Genomic DNA, 14,169 nt, shown 5'->3' with positions numbered 1-14,169 from the left:
TGAATATGAAAAAATAATAAATAATATTAATCCTACAGAAATGTCCTATAGGCCTGGGCTAGAAGACAATGTTAAAGGTGCATGCTACCGCACACTATTTTTGGAGTTCACAACTCACGCCTTTTTGTCGACAATGTAAAGTCAATTAGCCGTGTTCGAGATGAACCAGTTCTGTGCAGATTCGATCACCGGTGATTGGCGCGCAGTGTATGCCGGTTAGATTTGTGTCCGACTTGACGCCATGCATACGTAGGCAACGATAACCTCGTGAGATCAAGGCGGCCGCAGGTTTTGGAGCAAGGCGCTGCAGTTGCTCTCCACCGGCTTTAAAACCTAGAGGGTGACGGGAAACGCCTGGCTCTCACCTGATCTAAGATCTGATTGGTTCATATTTTGATCCAAACATCTGGTGGTAGAACATGAAATGTTAGTTGGTCACATGGCTTTTATATATTGTCTGGTTTCATTTGAAAAGCACTGAAAGGAAGGTTTTGCATTAGACATTTTTGACTTATGTATATGAAATTTAGCTAATAATATCAATAAATTAATCAAATAAAATTCAAACCATACAACATTCTCAAAATTTGAAAGCTGTCAAACCATAAACTTGTTCCCTGTTCAATATCATGTGATTCTCTGTTAGACTGTTTTGTTTTCCCATAGAAACCCCCTGACATTGTGCTTGCTATTTCTTTGTAGTTGTATTATGTGCTTTGTCAATAAAGCGTATTCAAGGAGAAAAAAATGATAGTTGGTCACATGTATTCTGTAAATCATGTAACGTTGATGATGACAACAATATAGGCCATAAAGAAATGTGTTTTGCGTCGTTTGTCACATTTCCTATGAGCACACTAAATCTACAGCTGATAACCTTTACTTATTACAGTCAGGTCTCCAAATACAATATATGATATTCACAAACACGTGAGGATGTGTTTCATCTGCTAACAGGCACCAGAATTAAAATAAATAATTAAACAAGTATGAACTCTAACGGGATATCTTCAGCCATCGTCACCCCCGAGCTACACGTGTAGGGAAATCTGTCCGACTTAAACGCCGGATTTCAGCCACTCCCCCTGCTGCTTCCATCTGCTCTCGTCTGTTTTCCAGGCGAGGCGCAGCTCAACTCGAAAACTGGAACTTAGTAGGGTAGCACCTGGGGGTGGCCAATCAGAATTTTTTTTTTTTTTTTTTTTTTTTTTTTTTTTTACCGTGTCCTGTCTGGCTGTGAAGCAAACAGAATTGATGTCTGAATGCTGGTGACAAGCCTTACAGATTTACTCTCAGGTGGAGCATCAAAGCGTCTGCTTTTAATGTCACGCCTGATACTTAAAACTTTATTGTTGTTGTTTTTGAATGCTTTGTAATTCCGACCAGACACGGAGACAGAGGTGAAAGAGAAAGGAAAAGACAAAAGGTGGGAAGAGAGGGGGTTCCACAAAAATAAACAATAATGAACAAGAGTCTGCTTCTAGACCTGCAGTTAAAGACACAAAAAAAAGCAAAGGAACAAAAAAACATGGGACACAACAACAATACAACAAGATCAAGCTATCACTGCGTCAACTTGATGAAGAAATATATAATCAACATTGTTTAACTGAAGAATCATGATAATACAGTTTTAGTCCATTGCTTGAACACACTTTGCAAAACTTGGCTCATGGTGCCAAAACTCCACACACAAGGAAGTACGGAAGAACACTGGGAAATAAACCATTCACATCTATGCTAGATACAAACTCTGCCATCAAAACTGAACAATCCTTTGTCAAAACCTCACTTTGATGACTAAATAATGCCCACTTCCACATGTCGATACACTCTCATATCTGCGGCAACACACTAGTCTACTTTAAATAAAACACTGCAGTCTTTCACTTGTACTGTATTTATTCAGTTACAATTCCAGATGTTTCTCATAATTCCAAAAATAAAATACGGAAATCAACATTACTGCAATTACATTACAGTAGTGAAATTCACATGACAGGAAATTCAGTTACTGTAAAGCAAAAATAAAACAAACTGAACTTCACACAAAAGAAGTTACATGTATGGATGCTGCCGTCTGTCGGGGTCGGGCCACAGGACATCGTCCACATCGCAAGCAAGATCTTCTCCGGCTAAACATCGGGGAAAAAATCCCCTTGTGTGTCTAATCCATCCCTGAATTGACCTGATTTCAATATCTCCGCAGGCCTGTTCCATTGCTTGTGAAAGTGGCATTCGGGCGTGGGGTTGGCGGTCATATACGCGCCATCTCCATGCTGAAAAGAACTCCTCTATAGGATTCAAAAATGGGGAGTAAGGGGGCAACTACGCCACTTCAAATCCTTCATGATGAGTAAACCAGTCTTGGACCAGAGCAGCCCGGTGGAAACTAACATTATCCCACACAACAACAAACCTGGGCTTCTCTGGTCTATTCTGTATGACGATGTCATGTAGACCATCAAGAAATGTGAGTATTTCCTGTGAATTGTAGGGCCCCAATTTGGCATGATGGTGCAATAGCCCTTGAAGGCTAATGGCAGCACACAATGTAATTGTGTGTTCCGGACCAAAAAATTAAACTTTTTGTGGATTTCCGAGTCGTGGCAGCGCGAAAATGACGTCACTCATCTCCGTGAGTTCTGTCCTCAAGACTGCTCTTTCTTCTCTGCTCCACGAACCACAGGCCGCGGTGGAGGAACAGCTGTTATCTTTAAGAAACATTTTTCGTGCCAAATTATATCCTCAAACTCCTACTGCTCATTCGAGCTGATCATGATTAAAATTGGTCGAGTTCAACCAGTTTATGGAATTCTGGTCTATCGCGCACCTGGATCTACTTCATCCTTCCTGTCTGACTTTCAGGATCTCCTATCTTCAACTATTAAACTAGACAGGATAATCATTGTTGGAGATTTCAACATCCACGCTGAGGATCTATCTAACAGCTCCACTAGGGAGTTCCTAAACATGATGAATTCTTTCAATTTCTCTCAACACGTGTCTGATCCCACTCAGAGCAGGCCACACCCTGGATCTGGTCTTTTCCTACGGACTTCTTGTTGATAAGCTGCAGATAAATGATGTTGTGTTCAGTGACCATAAGTCAGTTTCTTTTCATATCAACTTAAATTCTGAATCTCTTTTACCAGTCTCTGCTAAGCAACGACGTATTATCAACAGTTCTACTATTTTAAATTTCTCCTCCCTCTTTGACTTTGTACCTCCTTCCTCTGATGACGTAGAGCTCCTTACCAACTCATTTAATGATCACTGCCTCAAAATTCTAGATCAGGTCGCCCCTTACAAAACCAGCCGCAGTTCCAGTGCCTCCAGTTCACCCTGGCTGAACAACCAGATTCTTGAACTTAGACGCTCCTGTAGAAATGCGGAACGACGGTGGAAGAGGACAGGTCTGGTTGTTCATCGCAAATATTCTAAAGAACTTCTCGAGTCATACAACAAAGCTGTAGAAAATGCCAGGTCTTCTTTCTTCAGCAACCTCATATGTCAAAATAAGAATAATCCTAAGGTTTTGTTTGATACCATCTCCAGCATCGTGTGTTCTCCTCCGCAGAAGGCTCAGCTATCTTCAGCTGATGACTGTAACAGATTTCTCCACTTTTTTGAAAACAAGGTGCTGAATCTGAGATCCAGCATTCCACCAGCCCTCACCCCCTCAGGAGGGGAGGCCCCCCAGTGCTCCGAGTCCTTCACCTCCTTCTCGCCAATTACACTAAATGACTTAACCTCAGTAATCAGTCAAATGAAACTCTCATCATGCTCATCAGATATCTTAACTCCCTCTGTTTTAGTCGGGTCCCTTGGCGCTATCAGTCCATCTCTGTTGACTATAATCAACAGCTCACTGAGCAAAGGCTGTGTTCCATCTTACTTTAAAAATGCAGTAGTGACTCCTCTCTTAAAGAAACCCAACCTTGACGCCAGCTCCACCAGTAACTTTAGGCCCATTTCTAAGCTACCTTTCATCAGCAAAGTACTTGAGAAGGTTGTTGAAACCCAACTCAGATCCTGGTTTTCTAAGTCAAAGATCTCTGACCCCTTCCAGTCTGGCTTTCTGAAGCAGCACTCAACTGAGACTGCTCTAGTAAGGGTGCATAATGACCTCCTGATGGCTGCTGATCAGGGAAATGCTCTGCCATGGTCCTGCTCGACCTCAGTGCAGCTTTTGACACTGTAGACCACAATGTGCTACTAAACAGGTTAAATGCCCTGGCTGGGATTTCAGGTTCTGTTCTAGACTGGCTCTCTTCTTATCTCACTAACAGAACATTCACAGTGAAGTCCGAAACCTTCTCTTCAGATACTGCCTCTCTAACATGCGGGGTCCCACAAGGTTCAGTTCTAGGGCCTCTACTATTTGCATTCTATATTCTTCCCCTAGCTGGCATCATTCAGTCTTTCCCAGACATCTCCTACCACATCTATGCTGATGATATTCAGCTCTATATGTCCTTTATGCCACACCAGTTGGACAGGCTGGCCACACTTGTACTCTGCCTGACCCAGATCAGTAACTGGCTGTCCAGCAACTTTCTTGTCATCAATGCTAACAAGACAGAGACCCTGATCGCTGCACCCCCGGAACTTCAGCCAAAAATTGAGGAAGAAATTGCCTCTTTTTGCCCATCAGCCAAGGCCAACATTAGAAACCTAGGAGTTATTTTTGATCCAGCTTTAAGTTTAGACTCACACGTCAAAACCATCTCCCGCTCTTGTTTCTTTCAACTGAGAAACATTTCAAAAGTCTGTAAACTGGTTTCTACTGCAGATCTGGAAAAAATCATCCATGCCTTTGTGTCATCATGCTTAGACTACTGTAACGCTCTTTTTACTGGTCTCAGCAAAACCTCCCTCTCACGCCTTCAAGCCATCCAAAATGCAGCAGCCAGACTCCTAACCAAATCCAGCAGATGAGCTCACATCACTCCAGTTTTACAGTCCCTCCACTGGCTCCCGGTAGAATATAGAATACATTTTAAAGTTTTAGTCCTGACCTATAGAGCTCTTAACAACCAGGCTCCAAGCTACCTATCTGAGCTTTTATCCCCACACACCACCTCTCGGAACCTTAGATCCACATCTGAAAACCTCCTGGCTGTTCCTCGAACCAGACTGAAAACCAAAGGGGACAGGGCCTTTCAGACTATTGCACCCAGACTTTGGAACAGTCAACCTTCAAATCTCAGTCTCTCTAACACTGTAGAGGTCTTTAAAAATCATCTAAAAACTCACCTTTTCATCCAGGCGTTCCCTCCCTAAATGTTTCAGAATGATGGCTTTGTTCGGGTTCACACCTTCACTTTGTTTATACTCATGATTTAATTTTCTACTTTATCACTGCTATTGTTTTTCTGATGTTTTTATTGGTTAGAGGTATTTGCCCTGATCTTTATCATGTTGTACAGCGCTTTGTGATTTATATCTGTGAAAGGCGCTATATAAATAAACTTTTACTTACTTACTTACTTACTTACTTACTTACTTACTTACTTACTTACTTACGTTATGTGTTTTATTAGTCCCATTCTGAACACACAGGTGTGTTTTATTCTGCTCCAGCAGGTGGCGGTAGTGCACCTTTACACTAGTCACCGACCACCAGAAGCGGAAACCGGAAGCTGCTAGCAGAGCTAGCTTGTTGTTGTTCTGGTGTGTGAGGAGAATATTTCAGGCTCTGCAGTAAAAATGTCTTCCAGCTAAAGCGACTAACTGCTGCTGCTGCAGAAGTCTTCTCATCAAGCTGTGGAAACTTTCTTCTCCTCCTCAACAACTTGGTGGAGTTCTTTCCAGAACCAGAGAAGATATTCTGCGGTCTTCGTGACAATCGGAGCTCCAGAATCAGGTTGTGGGTCAGAAAAGCTTTTCTCTAGACTTCCTACCCTCTGGATCTGCTGTTGTTCCTTTGGCCAGAACCAAAGTGTTGGATCTTTATTGCAGCTGTTAGCTAAACACGGCTAAAGAAAACCAGCTAACACTTCAGGATCATCCATCAGCTGGGACTGATTCATCGTGTGTTCTTCACCCCCTGGACCTGGACAGCATGGACACAGGTACTGGTGGATGAATGAATGAATATATGGTCAGTCTATGGTGGGACATTACAGTGAAATTATGAGAATGAGGTTCAATCTTTAAAATAATGATCTGTATGTGTTTAGCACTACTGGGGTTCTAACCCCCCCCAAAAAGCTTTTTACATCACAACCAGTCATTCACTCATTCACACACTGTTGTATAACCTTGAAGTTTTAGAGTGATTAGATCTCTCTAATTAATGATATTTGAAGCCAAGTATAGTGGTCATGTGACTCGTATTGATCCAAAGAATTTTTGTTTTGAGGGGAGTTAAAGTCCCAAACAGGGTATCTGCAGGTCGTTAAAAAGTCTTAAAAAGTCTTAAATTTGCTTTTTCAAATTTAAGGCCATAAAATCCTTAAAAATAACAAATAATCTTTAAATAGTTTCAAAAGGTCTTAAATTATCAAAGACCCAATAAACAAGATTCTTTTATTTCCATAACATTTTCGTGAATTTCTAGTTAGTTCAGCATTTTTTGTGTATGATATTGGCGTAAGCGGAACTGTACACATTCGGTTGGTTGTGAAAGGGGGTTATTTTTAGATGAGCACACTAGTGGGAGTTTGCGCCATGGGGAAGTGCAACATTAATGGTAACTGAATGGTTAATCCCACGTTCACGACGTGGTTAGCACCGGTTCCAGGCAATAGTTGGAAATTGTAGCTTACATTTAATTAAAAAAATAGCTTAAATTTGGTCAAAGTGGCCTTAAAAAGGTCTTAAAATGTCTTAAATTTGGCTCCCTAAAACCTGCAGATACCCTGCCCAAAGTCATCGTCACACACTGGTGAAGATACAGTTGTGGTCAGAGGTTTACATACACTTGTAAAAAATATAATATAATGTCTCTACTGAGTGTCCCGTTATTTCTAAAACTCTGATTTTTCTCTGATAGAGTGATTGGAACAGATGCTTCTTTGTCACAAAAAACATTCATGAAGTTTGGTTCTTTAATGTCTTTATTCTGGGTTAACAGAGAAAAGTGATCACATTTGCTGGGTCACAAATATACATACAGCAACATGATCTAGCAATTTTGGTGACTTAGAAACGTGTCAGTGAACTGAGCTTCATAGCATGGCCTCTTAACTTCTTGTGAGTGATTATGAGTGACTACAGCTGGTGACTTCTCTTAGGCCAGGTAAATAGGGCTCATTGGATACAAACGCCCACAAACGCTACAATGGGAAAGTCAAAGGAGCTCAGCATGGATCTGAAAAAGCGAATTATTGACTTGAACAAGTCAGGAAAGTCACTTGGGGCCATTTCAAAGCAGTTGCAGGTCCCAAGAGCAACAGTGCAAACAATTGTTTGTAAGTATAAGGTGCATGGCACTGTTTCATCACTGCCAAGATCAGGAAGAAAACGCAAGCTATCACCTGCTGCTGAGAGAAAATTGGTCAGGAGGGTAAAGAGTGAACCAAGAATCACCAAAAAGCAGATCTGCCAAGAATTAGAAGCTGCTGGAACACAGGTGTCATTGTCCACAGTCAAACGTGTTTTGCATCTCCATGGACTGAGAGGCTGCCGTGCAAGAAGGAAGCCCTTGCTCCAAAAGCGGCACCTTAAGGCTCGACTGAAGTTTGCTGCTGATCACATGGACAAAGATAAGACCTTCTGGAGGAAAGTTCTGTGGTCAGACGAAACAAAAATCGAGCTTTTTGGCCACAATGCCCAGCAATATGTTTGGAGGAGAAAAGGTGAGGCCTTTAACCCCAAGAACACCATGCCTACAGTCAAGCATGGTGGTGGGAATATTATGCTGTGGGGCTGTTTTGCTGCCAATGGAACTGGTGCTTTACAGAGAGTAAATGGGATAATGAAGAAGGAGGATTACCTTCACATTCTTCAACATAACCTAAAATCATCAGCACGAAGGTTGGGTCTTGGGCGCAGTTGGGTGTTCCAACAGGACAATGACCCCAAACACACATCAAAAGTGGTAAAGGAATGGCTAAATCCGGCTAGAATAAGGGTTTTAGAATGGCCTTCCTAAAGTCCTGACTTAAACCCCATTGAAAACATGTGGACAGTGCTGAAGAAACAAGTCCATGTCAGAAAGCCATCAAATTTAACTGAACTTCACCAATTCTGTCAAGAGGAGTGGTCAAAGATTCAACCAGAAGCTTGCCAGAAGCTTGTGGATGACTACCAAAAGCGCCTAATTGAAGTGAAAATGGCTAAGGGACATGTAACCAAATATTAGCACTGCTGTATGTATATTTGTGACCCAGCAAATGTGATCACTTTTCTCTGTTAACCCACAATAAAGACATTAAAGAACCAAACTTCATGAATATTTTTTTGTGACAAAGAAGTATCTGTTCCAATCACTCTATCAGAGAAAAATCAGAGTTTTAGAAATAAAGGGACACTCAGTAGAACCATTATATTATATTTTTTACAAGTGTATGTAAACTTCTGACCACAACTGTACGTCATGCATTTGACCCGTCCCCATGGGGAGCGGTGAGATTAAGCTGTGGGAACTATTTGGTCTTCTGTCGGGTTTCAGTCACTACGAGAATCAGTCAGAGACAGGAGAGGTTTTCATCTTGTTCACAACCTACCTTTGTTGTAGCGTCAGTCACGCATCATCATTTGACCAATCACAGGTGGGGAGACAGCATGCTGCAGACACGACGACAGTGGCGCTGACAGCACGTATGACTGCTGTTGCTTCAGCACGTCGCTGTGGTTTAGAGCTTAAAGGCCCAGTGTATAAACATTTAACTCTTTAGCGCCACGCAGTTCAGAGTAAGTATTGCAGCTCCGGTAGCCCACACTAGGGTTGGCTTGTGTTTCCATTCGCCCATCATTAGTCCAGTAAATGACGATGGGCCGTGGTTTGTGCATGTGACTGATTACGGTATGATTCACTGACTGATTTGCGAACATAGAAGAAGTCTAAACATGGATTTTTTTATGGAAGCGAAGCACAAATTAGATTTTTCTTTTTGTTTAACTCACTCACTGCCAGCTGTTTCCTGATCAGAAAAGCCCTTCGCTGCCAGCGTTTTTCAGCGTTTTTACTGTTTTTTAAGAGTCACAGAATGTTGCGCTCTATGATGATGTCAACGCCAAAACTACCAAAACAAAGAGGAGACTCACCTCTTACATCAGGAAGAATCCGCGTGTTTCGAGCGTTATCCATTCTTTCATAAGCCGTTGTTGAATTGTGATCGGCAGAAGCTTTTCCGGTTCTCGCCTCACTTTTTTTTACAGCAGCGTCCCAAAACGATCTCCTAATACAGGGGTGGGCAATTATTTTTTCCATGGGGCCACATGAGAAACAGAAAATATTGTGGGGGGCCAGGCCAAAAGGCTGAAGTCAATTATGCATAATATTAATGGTATTTAGGGCTGGGCGATATGGACGAAAACGTATATCTCGATATCTTTTAGCTGAATTCCGATATACGATATATATCGATATTTTTCCTCCTGTAAAATATTTACAAGTTAACTCACTTCAAGCTGTCTTGAGAAATTACATACATGAATCAGTAGATAAAATGCATTAAAATGTATTGACTCTTGTCAAACTTTAACCTTAGTGCCTATTCTCTACCAGTTTGAGCTTTAGAAACACTGGTACAGCTGTCTGTTAACACACACACAGTTGGGAGCTAGAGGTGTATCAAATGTCCCATAGGCACTTTTTATTTATATATTTATAATTAATGTACAATTATTTAAATTTCATCTAGAGGTGGCCCATATCGTATATTTATTGTCCAGAGAAATAAAATATATCATGTTAAGCTAAATTTATGATGATGTAATTGCATCTACGATCACGTGGGTCATGGACAGTGGAGTTAATAGTAATCAGGGCAAACCTGGCTGGAATCTAACCGTACTGATTCATATCAGCGATTATACTGTAATGACTCAGAGTCTCTGGTTGCTCTTTTATGGGGATTATTTTCGGGCTTCTGTCGCCGTAACCCATGCCTTACAAACTCTTAACTTTTTCAATAGAATCGCTCGTAACGGAGTATTTACTAGCATAGCTAACCAGAGCGGAAAAAACGGAACCGGAATAACATTTCTCACCCGTTGAGCTCGCCTTCAAAATAAAACGTTAACCCTCTAGTTTACTATTAAACTGTTACAATACGTTTGAGGTAATTTGGCCACTCTGACTATCCGTAGATGTTTCTCGATTACACAGGGGAGGGAGGGGTTTGGTTCGTCTCCGCACGAGCAGAATGGATAAACAGAACTCCGTTGGCGTTGAACGTCCCCAAATAATTAAAAACCAGGACGCTAAATGCAAAGTTTAGAGCAGCACATTCACCCAGAGGCTCTCAGATAGAGAAAACTTGTGAGAATACACGTAATAACCGCTTAGAGACGGAGCAACATGTCGCTAGCATTGCGGCTAATAGCTAGCATAGCAGTTTGACCAGTTATATCGATATAAAGATATAAAGTCATCTTATATCTTGTTTAAAAATTATACCGATATTTTAAAAATATCGATATATCGCCCAGCCCTAATGGTATTTCTTTATAAAAAGCAGTAAATACCATTGTTTTTTCGAGCTGGTAAGAGTAGACTATATGTTATAAATGAGCAAAAAGGAAAAAGTGAGGTTGGCTTACAAAAATGTGATTTATTCAAATTTCCCAAGGCAATGGTAAACAAAGTGTGCACATTTGGTTTTTGTTAAACATTTGTGACTGATATTAGTTAACAGTTTCAGTCACATTCACTCCAAAACACATTTTGAGTTTCAAATATTGTTGGAAAGAATTTCTTAGCATTCTACGGACACACAGTATTTTCTGTAAAATAAAATCACTGAACTGTGATCTTGAGAAAGAGGTTTCAAAAAAAGTGTCCCAGTTCACTGCTAGTTGCCTACATTTTTGGTCCAAACACCTTATTTTGTGTTTTTATGTGATTTTTTTCTTATTCAATGAGAGAAATCTAGTCTCTGCTGGGCTTTAACGAGTGCATCAAAGTCAGGTTGAATGTCTGAGGTGGAGATGCGAAGCACAGCTGACAAATGATCATCAGTGAGAGAGGATCTATACCTGGATTTTATAAACATCATCATTGAAAATGTTTGTTCACAAATGTAGGTAGAGCTGAAGAGAACCAACATCTTCTGAGCATGTCTCCTCAGGTTTGGAAAGTTCTCCTCCTTAAGAGAAGAGTAGAAATCCAGCAGAGATCCTGACTTCAGTACTGCATCAGACTGCAGGTCAATGAGTTCCAGCTGCACATCACTGGTTGCATTATCCACACTGCAGGTAAAGGGAGAGGAAATCATGTGCATTTCATCCTCGATTGTTCTGAGATCTTCAAAACGCCTTGAAAACTCACCATGTAATGCTCCTAACATGGATGAGTACCTGCTGAGGTGATCAGCTGATGGTGTGACTTCGTTCAGGCTTTGCATGTGAGTGAGAGTGTTGCTCTCCAGTTGACTTGAAAGAAACTGCAGCTTTCTCATGAAGGCCTTCACGAGGCTGTGCATTTCATGAACAAAAAGGCCCTTGCCTTGCAGTTTGGTGTTCAGTTCATTCATCAGTGCAGTCACATCAACAGCAAATGCAAAATCTGCCATCCAATCCTCATCTGAGAGCTCTGGAATGTCTGCCTTTCCTCTCGTAAAACTCTCGAATCTCTGCCTTCAAGTCCCAAACCCTCTTCAGCACTTTCCCCAGGCTGAGCCAGCTGACAGCTGTGTGGAGTCCTCCAAAAGAGCCCCAAACTGTCTGTGATTCAGTGCCCGTGCCCTGATGAAGTTTATTATTTTAGTAACAACATCAGTAACATGGTTGATTTTTAGCACTGACTTGCACAACACATGTTGGTGTATAATACAATGCAAAAACACCAATTTTTGATCTGCATCAATTTCTGTCACTTTATCTTACATGTGCTTCAAAAGTCCGACATTTTTCCTTGTAAGATTTGGACAACCGTCTGATGTGACACCTGACAGTCTCTCCCATTTCAATCCCAGAGTGTCAGGGGTCGACATTAACTTCAAAACCAACCGGCCAGCCGGGCCGGTAACTCTGAATATTTACCTGCCCTGCCAAGAATCTACCGGCCCCGCTGGTCAGCTGCCAAAATGAGTCAAAATAACAACTGAACCGTTTTAAATGTAATAAACCTTCATTTTGTACACATTCACAAACATAATAACGTATTCAAGTTTGAATTTGTTTGTTCCCTCAACAAAACTCGATTTTGTCGTCACATACTTATGGCATACAACGCAGTACATCACCAACTCCGCTTTGCTGTACTTGAGCCATTGGCTGTGTTCGAGATGAGCCAGTTCTGCGCAGATTAGATCACCGGTGATCGGCGAGCAGTGCATGCCGGTTAGATTTGTGTCCGACTTGACGCCGACTTGCTCTGATGTCATGCATACGTAGGTAGGGATGGGTACCTTTGACATTTGAATCGATCCGGTACTAATTCCCGGTACCTACGAGTCGATACCGGTACTTAACGGTACCAATTTTCGATACTTTTGAGTATTATTTTAATTCTCTTTTATAATTAAATATATATTTTTCTCAATATATAACCATATTTGATAAATATCACGATAAATATCATACAAGTTTGTATTTTAACATCGTCCTTGTAGTTTTATAAGCTGATAATTAAAATGAAGCAAACATCTTTACTGTGAACTAAATTTACTGTATCTTCATTCCTTTTGCCGTCCTTTTTCATTTGATTTTTCCTACTGGGAAGTTAGAATTTCCGAGGAGAAAGCGAACGCACCATTAGCTGATAACAACGGTGGCAATGGAAGCTAACATATCAAGCTAACGTTATCTTTAACAGTTTATTTAGCTGCTGGAGCAGATTAAAACGATGATGCCTCAAACTTAGATCGTTGTCACTGGTTTTACCTTCACCCAATCACCCGTCGCATTTAGTAAAGTAAAGCCAAACTTTAGAGCGCGTTCATGTTCTTCTAGTCGGAAATTCGGAGTTCCGAGGAGAAAGCGAACGCACCATTAGCGAAACGGAAGCTAACAAATCAAGGTAACGTTATCTTAAACATTTTATTTACCTACTGGAGCAGATTAAGATGAGGATGTCTCACTTAGATCGTTGTCTGTCGCTTGTTTCATCACCCAGTTACCCATCACATTTAGTGAAGTGGACCCAAGTTTTAGCGTGCGTTCTTTCTACCATGCTTGCTCTGTTTACAACGGGCTCGCAGGGACCGGCGACATAACGCTCTTGCGCATGCGCAACTGTCTTGGCAGTACCGAAACGAGGCATCGTTTGAAATGACGTGAATCGGTGTTCGGTCGGTACTATGGAATTCGGTCGGTACCTTAAAAAGTACCGAATTCGGTACTCATCCCTATACGTAGGCAACGATAACCTCGTGAGATCAAGGCGGCCGCAGATTTTGGAGCAAGGCGCTGCAGTTGCTCTCCACCGGCTGCAAAACCTAGAGGATGACGGGAAACGCCTGGCTCTCACCTGATCTAAGATCTGATTGGTTCATATTTTGATCCAAACATCCGGTGGTAGAACATGAAATGTTAGTTGGTCACATGTATTCTGTAAATCATGTTACGTTGATGATGACAACAATATAGGCCATAAAGAGGAATGTGTTTTGTTTTCTTTTGTCACGTTTCCTATGAGCACACTGAAGCTACAGCTGCTAACCTTTACTTAATATTACAGTCATGTCTCCATATACAATATATGACATCCACAAGCACGTGAGGATGTGTTTCAGCTGCTAACAGGCACCAGAATTACAATTGAAAATTGAACAAGTGTGAATGCTAACGCGATATCTTCATCCATCGTCACCCCCGAGCTACACATGTAGGGACATCCAAGAGATTCAACTGGCAGAAACAACTGGTTCACACCATAGTCTCTCTCTCTCTCTCTCTCTCTCTCTCTCTCTCTCTCTCTCTCTCTCTCTCTCGCACGCACTCACTCACTCACTCACTCACTCACTCACTCACTCACTCACTCACACACACACACACACACACACACACACACACACACACACACACACACACACACACACACAGAGGAAAAGA

General features: G+C 41.5%; 2 protein-coding genes and 1 pseudogene across 2 annotated transcripts in view; 1 reads left to right on the top strand and 2 right to left on the bottom strand.

The window, feature by feature from the left end:
- The window catches only part of LOC139069967 (uncharacterized), a 474,557-nt gene that overhangs the window by 405,962 nt on the left and 54,426 nt on the right, over nucleotides 1-14,169 (bottom strand). The window lies entirely within an intron of this gene.
- Nucleotides 5,607-14,169, top strand: part of LOC129160818 (zinc finger protein 585A-like) — a 91,354-nt gene continuing 82,791 nt past the window's right edge. Inside the window, exon 1 of the mRNA XM_070551435.1 lies at nucleotides 5,607-6,077. The gene's annotated coding sequence lies outside the window, so the exon portion shown is untranslated. The remainder of the gene's footprint in view (nucleotides 6,078-14,169) is intronic.
- Nucleotides 11,379-12,035, bottom strand: LOC139069973 (general transcription factor II-I repeat domain-containing protein 2B-like; annotated as a pseudogene).

Source organism: Nothobranchius furzeri, chromosome 5, assembly GCF_043380555.1.
Source record: "Nothobranchius furzeri strain GRZ-AD chromosome 5, NfurGRZ-RIMD1, whole genome shotgun sequence".
In the NCBI taxonomy this organism is placed as follows: domain Eukaryota; kingdom Metazoa; phylum Chordata; class Actinopteri; order Cyprinodontiformes; family Nothobranchiidae; genus Nothobranchius; species Nothobranchius furzeri.
The sequence above is the reverse complement of the archived record's forward strand: the minus strand, read 5'-3'. Positions and strand labels throughout refer to the sequence as shown.